Source organism: Equus quagga, chromosome 2 (assembly GCF_021613505.1).
Source record: "Equus quagga isolate Etosha38 chromosome 2, UCLA_HA_Equagga_1.0, whole genome shotgun sequence".
NCBI classification, from domain to species: domain Eukaryota; kingdom Metazoa; phylum Chordata; class Mammalia; order Perissodactyla; family Equidae; genus Equus; species Equus quagga.
In genome coordinates this window covers 129,009,606-129,028,104 of record NC_060268.1, presented here as the reverse complement: position 1 = coordinate 129,028,104, position 18,499 = coordinate 129,009,606, and the positions used below count along the sequence as shown (strand labels likewise).

At 36.4% G+C, this 18,499-nt stretch overlaps 1 protein-coding gene across 3 annotated transcripts in view; it reads right to left on the bottom strand.

Moving 5' to 3' along the window:
• Window positions 1-18,499, bottom strand: part of CTNNA3 (catenin alpha 3) — a 1,485,947-nt gene that overhangs the window by 1,450,705 nt on the left and 16,743 nt on the right. The window contains exons 1-2 of one of the 3 annotated variants that reach the window (XM_046655295.1): window positions 12,919-13,006; window positions 3,983-4,073 (exon numbers count right to left, since the gene is read on the bottom strand). The exons of 1 other annotated variant lie outside the window; for it this stretch is intronic. The gene's annotated coding sequence lies outside the window, so the exon portion shown is untranslated. Of the gene's footprint in view, window positions 1-3,982; window positions 4,074-12,918; window positions 13,016-18,499 lie in introns of those variants that run through there. One more of the 3 variants, XM_046655294.1, reaches the window with a different exon arrangement.

The following is an 18,499-nucleotide window of genomic DNA, read 5'->3' as shown; positions in this document are numbered from 1 at the left end:
GTTACTGAACTTCCCTAAACATCAGTTTCCTCACTTATACAATAATACTACTACCCTCCTCAAAAGGATCTTGAAGGTTAAATACGAAAATCCGTATAAAAGCCACAACTTAGCCCATGTCTCTGACACCTAGCAAGAGCTCAACAAACATTAGTTGACGTTATTATCCCCTTTTCAGTAGGAGAGCAGAGTCTACTTGTCTACAGTAATGATAAACATCTCTCTTTCATCTATACAGCTTGTAATTATTGTTCAAGGGTGCTTTCATTGTTTGTTCCCATAACAAAAGAGTTTAAAACAAAGCTCCCCTCTGGTACTTCATTTTATTAGATCTCTTGCCTTCAAAATCTAAGGCATATTTCCTACATGTGCATTAATTAGAAATGCAATATGCCTAAATACACTTTTTAAAAAATGTCTAATGCACAACAGCCTCATAAAGGATCTTGAGCCCTTTGAAATCAATTCCAGAGTGGTACACAAAAGTTATGCTCCAGCATTAGGGCCACAACTGTTAAATGCACTGCATATCAGGATACTCGAGAGCCTGCACTTTTTATTTCCTTAGCTTCCAAGAAGTCTGGGTTTCAACAGGACAAAACAATGTTACATTTTATAATAAAAAGTAAGTATCTTTAGCATGTTTTAATTCAAACCTTAAAAAGCTTCCCAGAAGCATTTGAAGTTCTCTTCATTAAACCTTTGAATAGTCACCTTACTGTCAGTTCTTTGAAAAATAATCAAATTGAGCCCCTCCCCTGCAAAAATTATGAGTTTTATGGATTCTTTATGAGCAGACCCAAACAAAATTAAATTAAATTAAAACATTTGCTTACTCTAGCCATAGTAACCAAAATAAAACTTGCTTCCTCACACACACAACCTAGATGAGAGCTGCAAAAATAGTGAAACAAACAAACAAAAAACCACAAACGAAAACCCCCAAGAGACTGCCTTAACCAATATGAAATAAAACAAAGGAAAATAACAGATTCTACTTATGTTTAGGTCTTATATTAGGTCCCTCTTATTGTGAATGGCTAGTCAAGTCTAATCTCCCTCCAAAATAGAGAAAGCAAAAAGTTATAATTCAGTTTCTGATTTAACTGAAAAGAAACATTGTATATAAGAATTTAACAAGATGATCTCATTACCCCTCTCCTGATAACATACCTTTCATGTTATTTTATAAAATGTCAGTTCACACTAAAAGCTCACCCTATATTTCATAATAGCACACATTTTCAAAATTGCAGTAGGGAGAAAGGACAGAAATGCCCCATGGTTATTCTGTATAGCAGTGCCTTCCAATTTAAGGACATTTTGTACCATATAAAAATTACACCAGAAACAAACCCTATGAGATCCTATTTCAGATAAGCCCAGCATGAAGGTTACCTACGTGTAATTTAAAAAGCCAAAGAACTAAATTAGTCCAATTGAAATTTAAGAAGAAGATAATCTAATATGTGAGACCTCAGAGAAGATTTCATTGAATCACCCAGAACAAGAATAACCTTCAGCTATAAGACATCAAGTTTAAGCAGCCAGGGCAGAAGTAACATGTCCTTCATAGACACCCTGAAAGTGACATTGACTTTTCTTGCTGCAAGTCCAGTGGGCCTATGGGTCGGTTCTATTCCATGATATTCTAAGACAGCTCAAATATATGTGAATTCTCCCAAGGTCTGGTATTTTTGAAAGGCAGAGATCAAAAAGAATGGTAAAGGAAGTGGAATTCTTGTCAACCTCAGTTTGAAGCCAAAAAACTCCCATTTCTTCTTTGTTCTCTGATTAACTAGAAATAAATAAGAACGTGCTTATCAAAATAAAGAAAATGAGATCAAAGTTTTCGAAAACACTATATTCATTTTTCCATAAATCTATTACACTTGGGAAAACTGTATGTATGTAACTGTCTTGAGAACTTCAGCTTCTCCTCTGCCTCCTGCTTTTCCACTCTTCCATACTTCTTGAAGAGAGTTGGTAAAAGTCTGGGCCCGGGGGGCCGGCCCGGTGGCCGAGTGGTTAAGTTCGGTGCTCCATTTTGGCCGCCCAGGGTTTCACTAGTTCAGATCCTGGGTGCGGACATAGTACCATTCCTCAGGCCACGCTGAGGCAGCATCCCACATGCCACAACTAGAAGGGCCCACAACTAAAAACACAACTATGTACTGGGGGGATTCGGGGAGAAAAAGCAAAAAGAAAAGAAAAAAGAAGATTGGCAACAGCTGTTAGCTCAGGTACCAATCTTTAAGAAAAAAAAAGTCTGTGCCAGAATCTTTCAATCCAACCAACAAATTCACTATTTTACCACTACTTTTTAAAAGTTTCTCCAGGAGATCTGACTATATACCTATTAACCCTATTTAACGTCTCTCATCCTGCATGCTAAGTATTCACTAAACAGGAAATAAAACTTTCCTGGCCTCAAAAGATCACTTTCATGCTTCTCCCCTACCCTTCTGATCCTTCTTCCCCACTATCTTTTGCTGGTTCCTCCTTATCTACTACCTTCTCTCAACAGTAGGTGTCTCACCCCAGGTTCAATCCTTTACATCTGATCCTCTGCTCACATGACATTGTTCTCTCAGAGCAATCTCATCCTAGAGCTTCAATTCAACCTAGAATCTCTGATTCACAAAACTTTGTCTACAGTCAAGACCTCTCACCTGAGCTTCAGAGCCCCCAGATCCATTCCCCATCAGGCCATCTCACAAGCACCTCAAAACTGAACTCATGATCTTTTCCCCAAAACGTGTTGCACCATCTTCAGTTCTGATCTAGATTAATCACAACACTATATAGCTGGGCACTCAACACAGTCACTTGAACACAATGCTGGAATATTTTCTTTTGCTCTGCCTGTCCTTCACATTGTGGAAAAATCACATTACTTTTATCCCCATAACTCTTCTCATATTGGCCATTTCCTCTCCAATCCCATCTACTACTTCCTTAGCTCAGTAATGATACCCTAACTGGTCTCCCTGCTTCTAGTTTTTCACTCCTCCAATTTATTCTCTAAACTGTTCCCAAAGTGATTTCTCTAATACAAAATAAGATAATGCTACACTAATGCCCTGCTTAAAACCCTCAACAATTCCCCATTCTGACATAATAAAGTTCAGTCTCTACCAAACGACTTGAGGCAGTTTGGTCTGTCCTATGTCTCCAGCTTTCTCCACCTCTTTGACCTCCCTCCTCCCTGTACTGAATCCAAAGAATCTGAAGATCTCTGAATGGACCATACTGCTTCATGCCCCTACACTTTTATTCACTCTGCTCCCTCCGCCTAGACTGCCTTTCCCAATAGCCACTAGACAAATACTTGCTCATTTTTTTTACCTCAACTCAAACAATCCTCTTTACATCTTAACACACACACACACACACACACACACACACACATGCTCACATAGAAATAAGCAATGCTTCCTTATCTCTGTACTCTATACAGATCTCTAAGATAATCATCATCATCATCCTATTGTCTCCCAGGATTTCTTACAATGTATGGCAGAGTAAATGCATGCTTATGTTACTTCCTTCCATCAAAACTAATGGAAAACAAAAAAAGATTAAAATGAAAACCACCATCTTCAAGGAAACTTGTCATTACTTCAAATTACGAATAAAGAAATACAGTTAAATCATAACCAAATAAAATTTTTTAAAAAAGGGATGGTGAAAGTCTATATACAACTCACTGGGAAATAATTTTCTCTAAAAGTAAGTGCCACAACCCTGAAATTCCTATCCAAGAGTTCTTTGATTAGAATATTAAGATGTAGGGTGTAGATAGGTAGAGAATAAAAGGGATATCTTTCTAAAGACCTAGTTTGACACTATAGGATCACAAGAGTGGCAGGGCAGAATTAGCATGATGACTGCCATTTCCGTCTATAATGAACACCGCCTGGCCGGGGAGCTGGTAGAGGTCAAGCGGAGTAAAGGAAGGAAGGAAGGGATGTTGAATCACCTGTTCACAATGCTGATAGTCTGCGACTTAAAGGACTTTGCCGTGAAGCATATTGAGTTTTGGAGCAGCAACCACTGAAAGAAAACTTTTCCTAGAGGCAAAGGAAATAACGTTAGTGAGAAAATATTCAATATCACACATGGATTAAAAATTGCCAACTACCTCAATTCATTCCCACTCAAGCCCTGATCCTCCCTATGCTGTTCTTCAAGAAATGACTGGTGACATACAATGTAATGGGAACTGTACATAAAAACTGCAAAAAAAGAAAAAGAAAGAAGACGAAGAAGAGGAGGAGGAATCCAAAAAATTCATAAAAACAAGAATTAATGAAGGTAACAGAAGAAGAGTTCAGTGAAATAGTTATATGTGGACTCAAATATAAATACATACACACATATACACAAGTTCTCTCTTTTAAAAAGAACTCAAGAAGAGCTACAAGACTCAAAAAAGAGATAATAAAACATCATGAGGGAATGAAAAACAAGATAAAAGAACTCAAGAAACAAATTGAAGGAAAAAATAAAATATTACAAAGATAAAAGGAACATTCGAAGCATCCAATACACATGGACTGAGAGTACATTTGGGGACATGGTGGACAGACTAGCAAAATCACAAATCAAAAAATACAGAAAAGCCCAAACACTCTTCTTTGCTCATTTTTCACAGGAAAGGATCAATAGATATTATTTAAAGTTGAGCGCAACATAAAATAATTTCAAAATAATTTTCATTAATGGGAAAATATGCAAATAGCCCCTAGGCAAATAAAAAGCTGTCCAATCTCATAATAAGATAGATGCAAATTAAAACTATGAGGCGATACCATTTCTCATCTTTCAGATTGGCAAATATCCAAAATTTTGATAACAAACTGTTAGTAAGGCTGGAAAGAATCAGACACCCTCATACATTGCTCGTGGATATGCAAAAACATTGTCCCTAGAGAGGGTAAATTTGTAATACATGTACCTATGTGTATGTGTGGGGGGGTGTGCGTGTGTGTATATATATGTGTGTGTGTATATATATACAAGTATATATATACACACACACATATATACATTATACATATATATGTGTATGTATTTACCCTTTGACCTAGCAAACTCACTTTTAGAAATCTACTCCAAATATAAACTAGCAAAAGTAAAAAGTGATATATGCCCAAGGCAATTCATTGCAGCAATTTTTTAAAAGGAAGAAAGAAAGGAAGGAAGAAAGTGAGGGACAGAAGCAGAGTGGGGAAGAAAAAGAAAGGAATGCTATCACATATCCACACAAACAAGCACTACCCAGCAGTAGAAGAGTGAGGAAGTTCTCCATATATGCTTCTGTGGAGTGATTTCCAGGCTATATTGTTAAGTGAAAAAAACAAGGTGCAGAACAGTGTTTACAGTATACTTCCTTTATGTAAGAAAGGCAATGTTGAAAAAACATCTGCATTCTTGCTTACGTCTTCAAAAAAAGAAAAAGAAAGGATAAACCAAAAACAAAGTAAAATGGTTGTCCTTAAAGAGGAGGGAACGAATAGAGGAGACAGAGATGAATGCTAAACTTCTCTGACTGTACCTAGTTTCAGAGTTTGAACTTTGGAACCAAGTAAATGTTTTACATAATCATAAAACAATTAACTCACAAGTCAATCCTGAAAAATATAAAGCAAAGAAAATAAACCTTAACTATATTTCACATTAGCTTCATAACCACACCAAAACAAATAATACTGTGACTTCAAAACACAGTATTTACTTTAATCACTAGAGGAATATATTCTAGGACAAAAGAACATCAAAGTAATCTTAATCTGCATTTAGTATTCATGTATGTATATACACACACACACACCCCCATACGTATATACATACATACATATGTATACGCACTCACATTAGGAGAAAGCAAATAAGTAATTATGCTCATGTTGTTAGGAAATAAGATTTCTAGAATAAGAAAAAAGAGATACAAATATAAAATTTAAAAGTTTAAATTAAAACTCTATAATCATATATGAATTGGAAATATCAATATGATCTCATTATATATTTTTCTCTTCCTAAAAAATATCTATTTCCCAGATCTGTTCACACACACACCAAAATATGGGCAGCAAGGGCAACCTAGTGCATAGATTATGTTCCCTAAATATTATTTCCCAATAAAAGGAACTAGGCTCCTTGTTGGAAAGGCTGATGGAAGGTGTAGGGCAGGAAATGTACAGAGTGAGCCTGCAATATCTTGTGCTAAAGAGCAACTTGGCTTTTGTCAAAAGGCTCAGGAACCAATTTAAAGGGGTTCTCACCGGCCAAAAGTGGGAAAATTTTAACATCAAAAGAATAAAGAATACAATACACTGAAACGTATGCAATATATAAAAATTCATTAGGAAAGCCATCCAAATGAGAACAGGAACAAGACAAGGGTGCCCTCTCTCGCCAGTCCAATTCAACATAGTACTGGAGGTTTGGACCAGAGCAATTAGGCAAGAAAAAGAAATAAAAGGTATCCAAACAGTCAAGGAAGAAGTAAAATTCTTGCTGTTTGCAGATGACCTGATTCTACACATAGAAAACCCAAAAGAATCCACCAGAACTATTAGAAATAATCAACAACTACAGCAAAGTTGCAGGGTACAAAATCAACTTACAAATATCAGTTGCATTTCTATACACTAATAACAAGCTAGCAGAAAGAGAACTCAAGAATACAATCCCAATTACAATCACAACAAAAAGAATAAAATATCTAGGAATAAACTTAACCAAGGAAGTGAAAGACCTATACTGAAAACTATAAGACATTATTGAAAGAAACAGAAGACATAAAGAAATGGGAAAATAGTCCATGCTCATGGATTGGAAGAAGAAACATAATTAAGATGCCCGTATTACCTAAAGCAATCTACAGATTCAATGCAATCTCAATCAGAATCCCAATGACATTCTTTACGGAAATAGAACAAAGAATCCTAAAATTTATATGGAACAAGAAAAGACCCCAAATAGCCAAAGCAATCCTGAGAAAAAAGAAGAAAGCTGGAGGTATCACAATCCCTAACTTCAAATATACTACAAAGCTATAGTAATCAAAACAGGATGGTACTGTCACAAAAACAGACACACAGATCAGTGGAACAGTACTGAAAGCCCAGAAATAAAACTGCACGTCTGGGGGCCAGCCCCATGGCCAAGCAATTAAGTTCACCTGCTCTGCTTCTGCTGCCCAGGGTTTCGCCAGTTCGAATCCTGGGCGCAGACATGGCACTGCTCATCAAGCCATGCTTAGGTGGCATCCCACATGCCACAACTAGAAGGACCCACAACTAAAAAAATATACAACTATGTTCTGGGGGGCTTTGGGACAAAAAGGAAAAATAAAATCTTAAAAAAAAGAAAACGCACATCTACAGACAGCTAATCTTCCACAAAAGAGCCAAGAACATACAATGGAGAAAGGAAAGTTTCTTCAATAAATGGTATTGGGAAAACTGGAAACCCACATGCAAAAGAATGAAAGTAGACCATTATCTTACACAACATACAAAAATTAACTCAAAATAGATTAAAGATTTGAATGTAAGACTTGAAACCATAAAAGTCCTAGAAGTACACTCTTTGACATCAGTCTTAGCAGCATCTTTTTGAATACCATGTCTACTCAGGCAAGGGAAACAAAAGAAAAAGTAAACAAATGGGACTATATCAGACTAAAAAGCTTCTGCAAAGCGAAGGAAAGTATCAGCAAAACAAAAAGACACTGGGCCAGCCCCATGGTTGAGTGGTTAAGTTCATGCACTCCACTTCTGCAGCCCAGAGTTTCACTGGTGCGGATCCTCAGTGTGGACCTAGCACCACTCCCCAGGCCATGCTGAGGCAGCACCCCACACAGCAGAGCCAGAAGGACCTACAACTAATATATACAACTATATACTATGGGGCTTTGGGGAGAATAAGAAAAAAAAAAAAGAAAAAGAAGATTGGCAACAGATGTTAGCTCAGGTACGAATCTTTAAAAAAAGAAAAAACGTGGGGCCGGCCCTGTGGCCGAGTGGTTAAGTTTGCACACTCCGCTGCAGATGGCCCAGTGTTTCACTGGTTCGACTCCTGGGTGCAGACAAGGCACTGCTCATCGAACCACACTGAGGCGGCATCCCACATGCCACAACTAGAAGGACCCACAACTAAGAATATAGAACTGTGTACCAGGGGGCTTTGGGGAGGAAAAAAATAAAATAAAATCTTTAAAAAAAAAAAAAAAGAAAGCAAAAACGTAAAGACAACCCACCAACTGGGAGAAAATATTTGCAAATCATATATCTGACAAGGAGTTAATTTCCAGAATATATAAAGAACTCACACAACTCAACAACAAAAAACAAACCCAATCAAAAAATGGGCAGAGCATATGAACATCTTCCTTCCAAAGAAGATATATAGATGGCCAACAAGCACATGAAAAGATGTTCAACATCACTAATTATTAGAGAAATGCAAATCAAAACTACAATGGGATATCACCTCACTTCTGTCAGAATGGCTATAATTAACAAGACAAAAAATTACAAATGTTGGAGAGGATGTGGAGAAAAGGGAACCTTCATAACTGCTGGTGGGAATGCAAACTAATGCAGCCACCGTGGGAAACAGTATGGAGATTTCTCAAAAAATTAATAGAAATACCTTATGATACAGTTATCCCACTATTAGGTATTTATTCAAAGAAAATGAAATCAACAATACAAAGACATCTATGCACCCCTATGTTCATTGCAGCATTATTCACTATAGCCAAGATGTGGAAGCAACCCAAGTGCCCATCAACTGATGAATGGATAAAGAAGATGCAGTACATATATATATATATGTATATGTATATATGTATATGTGTGTGTGTATATATATATATATATATATATACATACAATGGAATACTACTCAGCCATAAAAAAGACAAAATCGTCCCATTCACAACAACATGGATGAACCTTGAGGGAATTATGTTAAGTGAAATAAGCCAGACTGAGAAAGACAAACACCATATGATTTCACTTATATGTGGAAGATAAACAAACACATGGACAAAGAGAACAGATTAGTGGTTACCAAAGGGGTAGGGGGGAGGGTCGAGGGCAAAAAGGGCAAAGGGGCACATATGTATGGTGACAGATAAAAACTAGACTATTGGTGGTGAGCACAAAGCAGTCTATACAGAAACTGATATATAACAATGTACACTTGAAAATATACAATGTTATAAACCAATATGACCTCAAAAAATTATTTTTTTAAATTCATTAGTTCAAAAAACAAACACTCATTGGTCACCTTTCAAATTTGCTAGGACACCATCCTATTTTTCTGAAAATTGATAAATAATGGGAAATAATCAAGTATTTTACTGATTTTCTGGTATGAACTATACTTTAGGGTAATGAAGTAGTAAAGAGGGGAAGAGTTCTTCTTTACAGAATAATTCCAACCAAGAAAAACTAATAAAGAATTATAGAATGATAAAATCACTATTTTCAACCTTAAAAAAATAATAGATCTAGGCAGTGGTCAACAAAGGCTAAAACCATTAGGTAAATGATTAAAGGAGAACTTTGAGAATCAGGCTTACAGAGCCTGAAGGCACTGATCAATCTTAACATCCCCTAAATTAAGACAATCCAGACTCTATGCCTCTGGATATGATGCAGTAGGAAGTACACCACACCACCCACAACGTGTTCTTGCCAAAAGAACTGAACCTAAATTTAATCAAGCCTTGTCTAGATCGAACTACCAGGAGCAACTGGAAATCTCACACATTGCTAATGAAAATGAAAGCTGGTATAGCCACTTTTAGAAAACAGCTTGGCAGTTTCCTATAAAATTAAACATACACCTCCCCTACGACCCAGCAATTCCACTTCTTAGATATTTACTGAAAAGAAATAAAAGCATATGTCTGCATAGAGACATATGCAAATATTCATGGTGGCCTTATTCATAATAGTCAGAAACTGGAAACAACTCTAATTTTCATCAACAGATAGATAGATAAACAATTTGTGATACAACCATATTGTCACATGTTACGCAAGAAAAAGAATGAACTATTCATACAGGCAACAACACGAATATTTCTCAAAAGCATTATGCTAAATGAGTCAGACAAAAGTAAGTACACACTGTATGATTCCACTTATATGACATTCTTGAAAGGGCAAAAATAGAGGGACAGAAAACAGATCAGTAGTTGCCAGTGGCCAAGGGTTAGGGAGTGGCTTGACTGCAGAGGGCAGAAGGAAACTTTTTGGATCAAAGAAATGTTGTTTGATTACAGCGGTGGTTATATGACTGTATACAATTTGCCAGAGTTTATAAAACTGTAAAGTCTAAAAGAATGAATTGAATGTATATAAATATTTTCCTCAATAAATTTGACTTTTAAAAAATCTTTTGTGGAGGCAGCCCTGCGGCACAGTGGTTAAGCTCCCAGCCTCCGCTTCAGGGGCCCAGGATCACAGGTTTCAAGCCGGGGTGCAGACCTACACACTGCTCATCAAACCGTGCCATGGCGGCATCCCATATACAAAATAGAGGGAGATTGGCACAGATGTTAGCTCAGGGACCATCTCCCTGAAGCAAAAACATCTTTTCTGTTCATCTCTTACCCCAGTGACACAGAAAATATTTCTAGATTATTTCACTTACAAGATAATTATCTATTTCTACTGATACCCATTGGTTCTATAAGCTCTTTGAGTGGATCTCTCACTAGCATCTCTGAACTAATGCTTTCAAAAGTTAATTAGCTTTTCTTAAGTGTTCTTGACCCCTCTGGTACATCACTCAGTTTATCTGGTGCCTAAATCCTACTTAATGTCTTCATAATAATTGCTTTCCCAATTTCAAACCTATGTGTCCAGCTTATCTCTAAAGTTGTCCCATACATCTGACATGTCACCTGTTTGATTTATAATTTTTTCTATCAAGAACTCTAAGTCAACCTGCATATATGTTTACAGTACAAATGTACAAAAATAAAAGCTTTGAGTATTTTCTTTGTTTTTGTTCTGCTTTTTTAAAAATAATCGTTCCTTACTGATCTTATTTTTAACAACGGAATAAAAAAAGGAATCAAATGATTATCCCTGACTCATCATGTTAATTTCATATCTGAAGATATTACTGAAGATCCTTAGCAAAATTTTAACTGTTACACTTTTGTCCCTTTTCAATACTATTATGTGAAAGCACTGAGTTTCTAAGCCGGCTCACTTACACAAGGCGGGTGCGCGGCACAGAGCTGAAAATCATCAACATAGCAGTTGTTTTTTGAGTATTTGAAGATCAAAATACATTCAGGAGTCCTGCCTCTGAATTCCTTCCTCTACCCAACAACTTTTCCCAATTAGATTGATCCAGTTAGTTTTGACCTAACAGAAGTTGAATTTCAAGTAAACTTTATCACTAGATTGAAAGAGCGACAGGAAAGGGAGTAACAAATCTCACAAGCTAGTCGAAAAAACATACTATGGCTAGATCCATACAAAATTGCTAAATAGATTAAACATTGTCTTGATCACATCCATTCTAATATGTAGATATTTGACCTTATTTAGATAACTTCTTGTTGTTTCCCAAAAACTAAGCCTCTTTAATCTTTCCTCTGAATTAACAGTCCAAATTTTTTTCTGCTCCTAGAAAACTTGGATCCACACTTATGCCCACATAAATCAGTGTGTGGGTTAAAGGGGCAGCAGTTCTCAACTCTTTTTTCCACCAAAACACAAGTGACATTTAAAGTGTAGTTAATATTCACCATCCAACACACTCTCCTCACTCTGGCCTGCCACTGTTGGTAAGGGAGACGGCTAGTTTGCATGAAATTCCCCCATCAGATTTCCATATTCTGTATTTTCTCTCTCATCAATCCATAATACACCGGTATCATAAAACCAGAGTTGAGAACTGCTGCATTTTTTGCCTTATTCCTGACTGTTTTATATCCTCATATTTGTTTTTCTTTCTTTTTTCACTCCACTTTTAATTTACCCTATCTTGAATTCCATGTAGCCTTGTAAGTCACTTTAAATCCCCTCTAGAACAAGGTAAGGAATGAACAAATAACCATTCCATGTATCTGCAAAAGCAATCTCTTCTCATTTACCCTAAATAAAGTCTTAAAACTTTAACTCCTTGCTGCCTCTTAACTCTTCTCTACTATATTGAACATACGAGTATCAGAATCCATGAGTTCCTTCTTTTTTGCTTTTATCAAGTCTGTTCAAAAATCTTTAAGGGTGCATATAAAAAATACAGGAAAAGCATCCATGCACAATTCAGCTTAGAGGCCCATGGTGGAAATTAACTTGTTTGCACAAATAAAGACCCTGCTTGCTGCACACCTTTTCTGTCCACAGAATGTAAAGCTTCCAGCGTCTTGCCCACACTTACTCAAAAAGTAATAGCTCATTTACACAGTAGGAACTTTTAAACGCTCTGATGTCAGACTACTATAACTTGGGCGTTGGCACATGAGAATTTGTTTCAACACTATTTTTAAAACCCCTAATAAACACCCCAAATAGCAGAATTGAGCCTCTGCTCAATTGAGTCTGCCTGAGTCGTTGTGAAAGAAAAAATGCGGAAGAGAACCACACTTTTATCTAAATCTGAAATGCCTGCTAATCTACTCGGAAAAGTAGATATTTATAAAATTGGAGATTTTATGAAGTAGTTCAGAGTTTAGTGTTATTAAAAGGAAAATTAGTTATAAAAGTAGTAAATGCGTAACATAGTAGTTTCTATTCATCCCACTTTATAGAAATAATGTCATTTAATTTTCCCCAAAGTTAGCTAACCAAGCAACAGATAATCTATAATTATTACTATTTGCCTTATAGCGAAGTTTGATTTTAAAAAGTTTGACACTTCACTCACCTACTGCAGGACAGAGTATTGCCCATATACAGATACTAAACCAATTGTCTAAGCAATTTCTTGTATTTAGAAATTCAGTGCCACTATTATGGCTCACAATTTGGCTTATGATGCATCTGTAAGCAAACAGCCTGACAAGCACCCTAGTGTATTTCAGGATGACTGACAGGACACAGTGGCTCAAGCAGGAAGGGGGGATGGGTGCTCTTAAAGCAACATGCCAGTGAAGGGCGACATCAAACTGTAGAATCAGACTTGAAATTATATTTTTCAAATTTGCAATGAAATAATGACATATTGCCCCATGTAAGCTTTTAAACATAACTTTTGTGTGCATTATACGCCCAAAACACTGTAAATTCCAAAGTGACTTTAAGAAAGAAAAAAGGAAAAACTTAAAACAGACATTCTGTATGATACTTCTTTGAACTTATCAAACTTCTAAATTACTTAAGAATATTTCAATTATTTTTAATAGAAATTAAGACAGAGTCCCCAGAGAAAAGCACTTCTTATCTCACCTCTACATGTTTGCCAATCACTCTTACAACAGTAATTTAACTAATGAAAGCAATTAAATATCTTGGTTAATCAGAATTAATATATAATCAGAATTACATATATTTGTTATCAGAGGTGGGCAGAAGATCCTGTATTTTGCCCCTTACTGTGTTCCTTCGCTATGGCCTACTTTCATGGTTAAAAAATAGATCAAAAGATTAGGAAATTTCAATTGTGGCTATTTCCATATTAGTTGCAATTCAGGAAATAATTTAAGTGAAATATTAGCTTCATTCTTCATATTTATAATTTTTCCTAAATTATTTCAGAATATTGCACTGCTCAATCCTTTTATACAGCAATCAGCCCTATTTAAAAAAAAAAAAAAAAAGCCACTCTTTTCTTAAACGCAATCCCTCATTTAGCCCACAGAGGGCATCACTTGATTCTGCAGTCCCACAATATTGCATCCAATCGCACATCTTCATACTTCACCTAGGAAGTACAACACACCATCTCAACTTTCCCTATTAAATACGTTTAGAGATATCCCGTTCTATTTTGCCCATATAAGTTTGACTTGCAGAGCCCATATTCGTGTTTAATACCTCTCATCTGTGACAAAGTCTACCGTTATTTCTTCCTCTATCGGCTCAGTCAGTTACATCCTCATGGTAACAAAAGAAAAGTAGTAGATGGCCAAGAGGTAGCAGAATTGCGTTCAACCATCAGAATGACTTTCCAAAACCCTAGATTTTTCTGGGACAAAAAACTAAACAAACAAAAACCCTACTTAAAGATTCCAAGCCCCATTAGAAAGTCCAAAACAATTCCAAAGAAAATAGAACTACACTACAAAACAAAATAATTTCTCTTCAAAATTACATATGACATTTGTAAATTGTTTAATATTTTTAATTGCCCTGTTTAATTTTTGCTAATTGTCCATTATATATTAGAAGCTCTAGGATAATTTTAGAAGATATGTTTCCAGTTATCACAACATTATTATATTTCTCATGAGCACATAGTGTTGTGACTAACAAAGTCTTGTACAAGCCACAAATTCTTTATTTTACAACTTACCCACTTCATTTTGGAAAAGCATGTACATTGATTTGCCCGATCTACTCTAAAAATATTTTACCATCTAATTAGCTAAAATCATGACTACCACAAGTTTATTTTGACAGAAGACAAAAGTCTTCTATGCTTCTCTGAAGGTATTGTCACAAACATCAAGTTTACTAAGTCAACGGTGGCAAAAATAAAGCAGATCTAAAGGCTCAAAGAGTGATCTCTCTTGTCATGCTCCCACACTCGCTACTAATGACACATCCTTTACGCTAAAGTATAAATTCTCCAAAGAAATAAGAAATAATCATTCTCTTCCTCAATTGTGATTCAAAATAGCATATTACAGCTTCTTTTCCTTTAAAAGAGAATTCTATTTCTGATAATGAAAACAAGTTTTGGATTCTTCACTCCATAAAATTGTTTTTAATACCTGAATGTGGCAGTCTCCTTGCTCATATAATAACTAATGGTAGTCATGTAAAAATCATATTTTACATTTGGAAATAAATGTATTTCAACTGTTATTGATTCTTTCATAAAATTTTGTATCTTTAACTTTCTAAACTGACATAGTCTCTATAATATGAGAGAGAATTATTTATCAAATTAATTTATAAGATAAGCATCCAGAAGAAAACTAGAAAGTCAGTTTTTCCAGTAATTTGCTTATCCTTTTCACCAATCATCTACACATTTTAGAACATACAGATAACTAATTTTTGTTGTTGTTTTCATCCAACCGCTCAATTCCAATTTACTTTCCAACTCTGAGTTTCGTTTCTGACACATCCTGAACTGTCTCCTTCAGCAATTCTTGGTTTCCTCAGGTGGCTTAAGAACCTACATCTAGGGGTTGGCCCCGTGGCCGAGTGGTCAAGTTCGCGCACTCCACTGCAGGCAGCCCAGTGTTTCATTGGTTTGAATCCTGGGCGCGGACATGGCACTGCTCATCAAGCCACACTGAGGCAGCGTCCCACATACCACAACTAGAAGGACCCACAACGAAGAATATACAACTATGTACCGGAGGGGCTTTGGGAAGAAAAAGGAAAAATAAAATCTTTAAAAAAAAAAAGAACCTACATCTAAAAGGTCTTGCTAGTCTCAATCCTACTTGTGACTAAAAACAATTTTTAAACAAATGCTTTGAGGGGCAGGAGAGATTGAATGACTAGTGAATAGATACTACTTATTTAAAATAATCCTTTTTACTTTTAGCAAAAATGCCTCCATACATTTTATGCTCTATTTGAATTTTCAATTCACTTTTTATATATTTCATTTTATCTTGAAAACAGTTTATTACCTCCCTAAACTATTGCAGTGGGCTCATAACAGATGATATTCACACCGATGAACAAGTCCAGAGCAAGCTCTAACTCTGACATATGCTAGGTATCATGAGTTCGAGGTGTGACTGGCATGTGCAAATGGGTTATGTCCCATGGGCAGCTGGAAATGCTGCATCATATAGCTCAGGAGAAAAATCAAGCCTAGAAATAGAGATATGGTAACTATGCATCCGTGTTTCACCCTAAACCATGAGACTAAATGAGCTCTCCCGACTCTGAGAGGAGAGAGAGATAAGGCACCAAGGATAGTACTTTCAAAACAAGTACCTGTTAGGGGTAGGAAAAGAAGCTAAGTCATGAAAAGAATAAGCAGAAACTCAAGGCAAACTTGGTTCAAATTCAAGTTCTAGTTTACTCTGCTTGGCCTCATACACATTGACCCCCCTTTATCCTGTCTTCCTCGTGTTGTGAAATGAGACCTGTAAAGTTGCTATGAAGAATTACTTATAAAATTACCCATGGACTCTAAGAAAGAGCTAATTACAGTGCTAAATAATTCACTTATCAATTATTGTTATTTTGTAGAAAGATGGTTTTCTCTTTGTGAAATTCTACTTTTCCAAATCAAATGCCATTGAATTTTAGAAGGCTGCTGTGAGACAGCAAATGGATTGCCCATCTGATTTAAAAATGGATGAAGAGTCATTAAGTTCACACATTTTTATTTAGCAAATTGAATCCATTTCACCAAAGGAAGTCATTTACCCCATCCATGATAATAATTATAATTAGGCAACAAGGAACATGATCCTGAAATTAGAGAGCTTAAGAGCTGCTTCCAGAGTTGTAACAAATGCTTAACAGAAAAAATGAAAGACGCACTAACACATATTAATAAATTGTGTATGTTTATTTAGAGGATTGGGTATGGGTTGGTTAAAGGACAGAATACTGAACTAAAAGCAAAAGAATGACAACAAGTAAAAAATAGAAACCTCTGGCGTCTTGTTCCCACATAAGACTTATGGAATTGTGCCAACCTGCTTCATTCCAGAGCAGAGAGCCACTCACTGAGGCTATATTAGAGATAGAGGAAGGAAATCCTTCCTCCCACTCTGTTTCCAAAGATAATAACAGAAAACTAGAGAAAGATGGACTTCACTACCAAGCAGCCATGTTTATTTTATTCATGTCCCCCATTGACTCTCTAAAAGTCAATTCTACTAGTTTTGCCTTATAGAGCAAAAGAAATACATGTACAAAAACAAAGAAAATCAATTTTGCAAAACTCATAATATCCCTATATCGTCCAAAGAATAACTGCCATAGTCACTAAACTTAAACTGTAACATCATTCCTATCAGGCCTTCAATTGTACTGAAAAGCATGAAGCTCATCACAGAGTAAGGTGAAATAAACTCAGTCGTGGACATAGTGAATCACCTTTCTTCAACTCTAAATAAAAACCCTGCCCAACAGTCTGAGTAACCCACACACACACACCCCAAGTCACCCCCACTTTTTTTCTCTTGGGTCTTGTGCACAGAATTAGATTGACACAATCAGTCATGCTCCTCAAAGTTCAACTGCTGGAACTAGTCCATGAAAAGCCTGTTTTATTCTATTTTTTTTGGTCACATTCTGTATCCCCCAGCCTCAGTTCCAGTCCCCTCCTCCCTTCCTATGGGCATTCACTCTGTAGTAGTTAATGGGTGGCCTTCCAATCAACTTTCCATAACTTCTTTGACATATGACATATACCTTTACAATGATACATAGCTTTTTGTGTGTATGGATTTTTAAATTTACACAAGTCGTATTGTACTTCTCATCTCTCTTCTCCTCTCTCTCTCTTGCCCGCTCTCTCTCCGCTTAGCATTACATTTTCATGGTCTATCAATGTTGAACTATACAGATGCAGTAAACACCACAGGTTAGCTCACTCAACACATAATCCTAGCTCTCCCTTGCCTTTCACAGCTATGAAAGCAGGACATTAGGTTTCCCAGACTTCTTTGCAACTCAAAATGGCATGTGACAGAATTCTGGCCAATGAGGTGTCAGCAGATGTCTGCTGAGGGGGTTTCTGGCAAAGCTTTTACTTTCCCTCTAAAAAGGGAGTCAGACCATGTTGCCATGGCCCTTGGTCCTTCTTTCTACTGTCTGTGGTCTGATGCATGGACATAAAGCAGTCTTACTGCAAAGCGGAGGAGGAAAGATGACAGAGCAGAACTATAGAAAGACCTTGGGTCCTTGATATCATCAGCTCTGAACTTTTTACCTACAGATTCCTTGTTATTTGAGAAAAATGGGTTCCCAACTAATATAATTGATTTAGTTTGTTATTTTTGGTTTGTAGCATTCTATCAGATGCATCTATAATGTATTTTATCTGTCCATATCCCTATTCAAGAATATTTAGGTCATATCCAGCTCTTTGCTGTGGGAAACAATGCCATGATAAACATTCTCATACATGTCTCTGCGTGTACCTATACAAGAGTCCCTCTGATATATTCTGCTATGGGCTGAATTGTGCCCTCCCCAAAATTCATATGTTTGTAGTCCTAAACCCCTGTACCTCAGAATGTAGCTGTATTTGGAAATAAGGCCTTTAAAGATGTGATGAAGTTAAAATAAGGCCACTTGGGTGGGCCCTAATCCAAGGATTGGTACTCTTATAAGAAGAAGAGATTAGGACACAGATACAC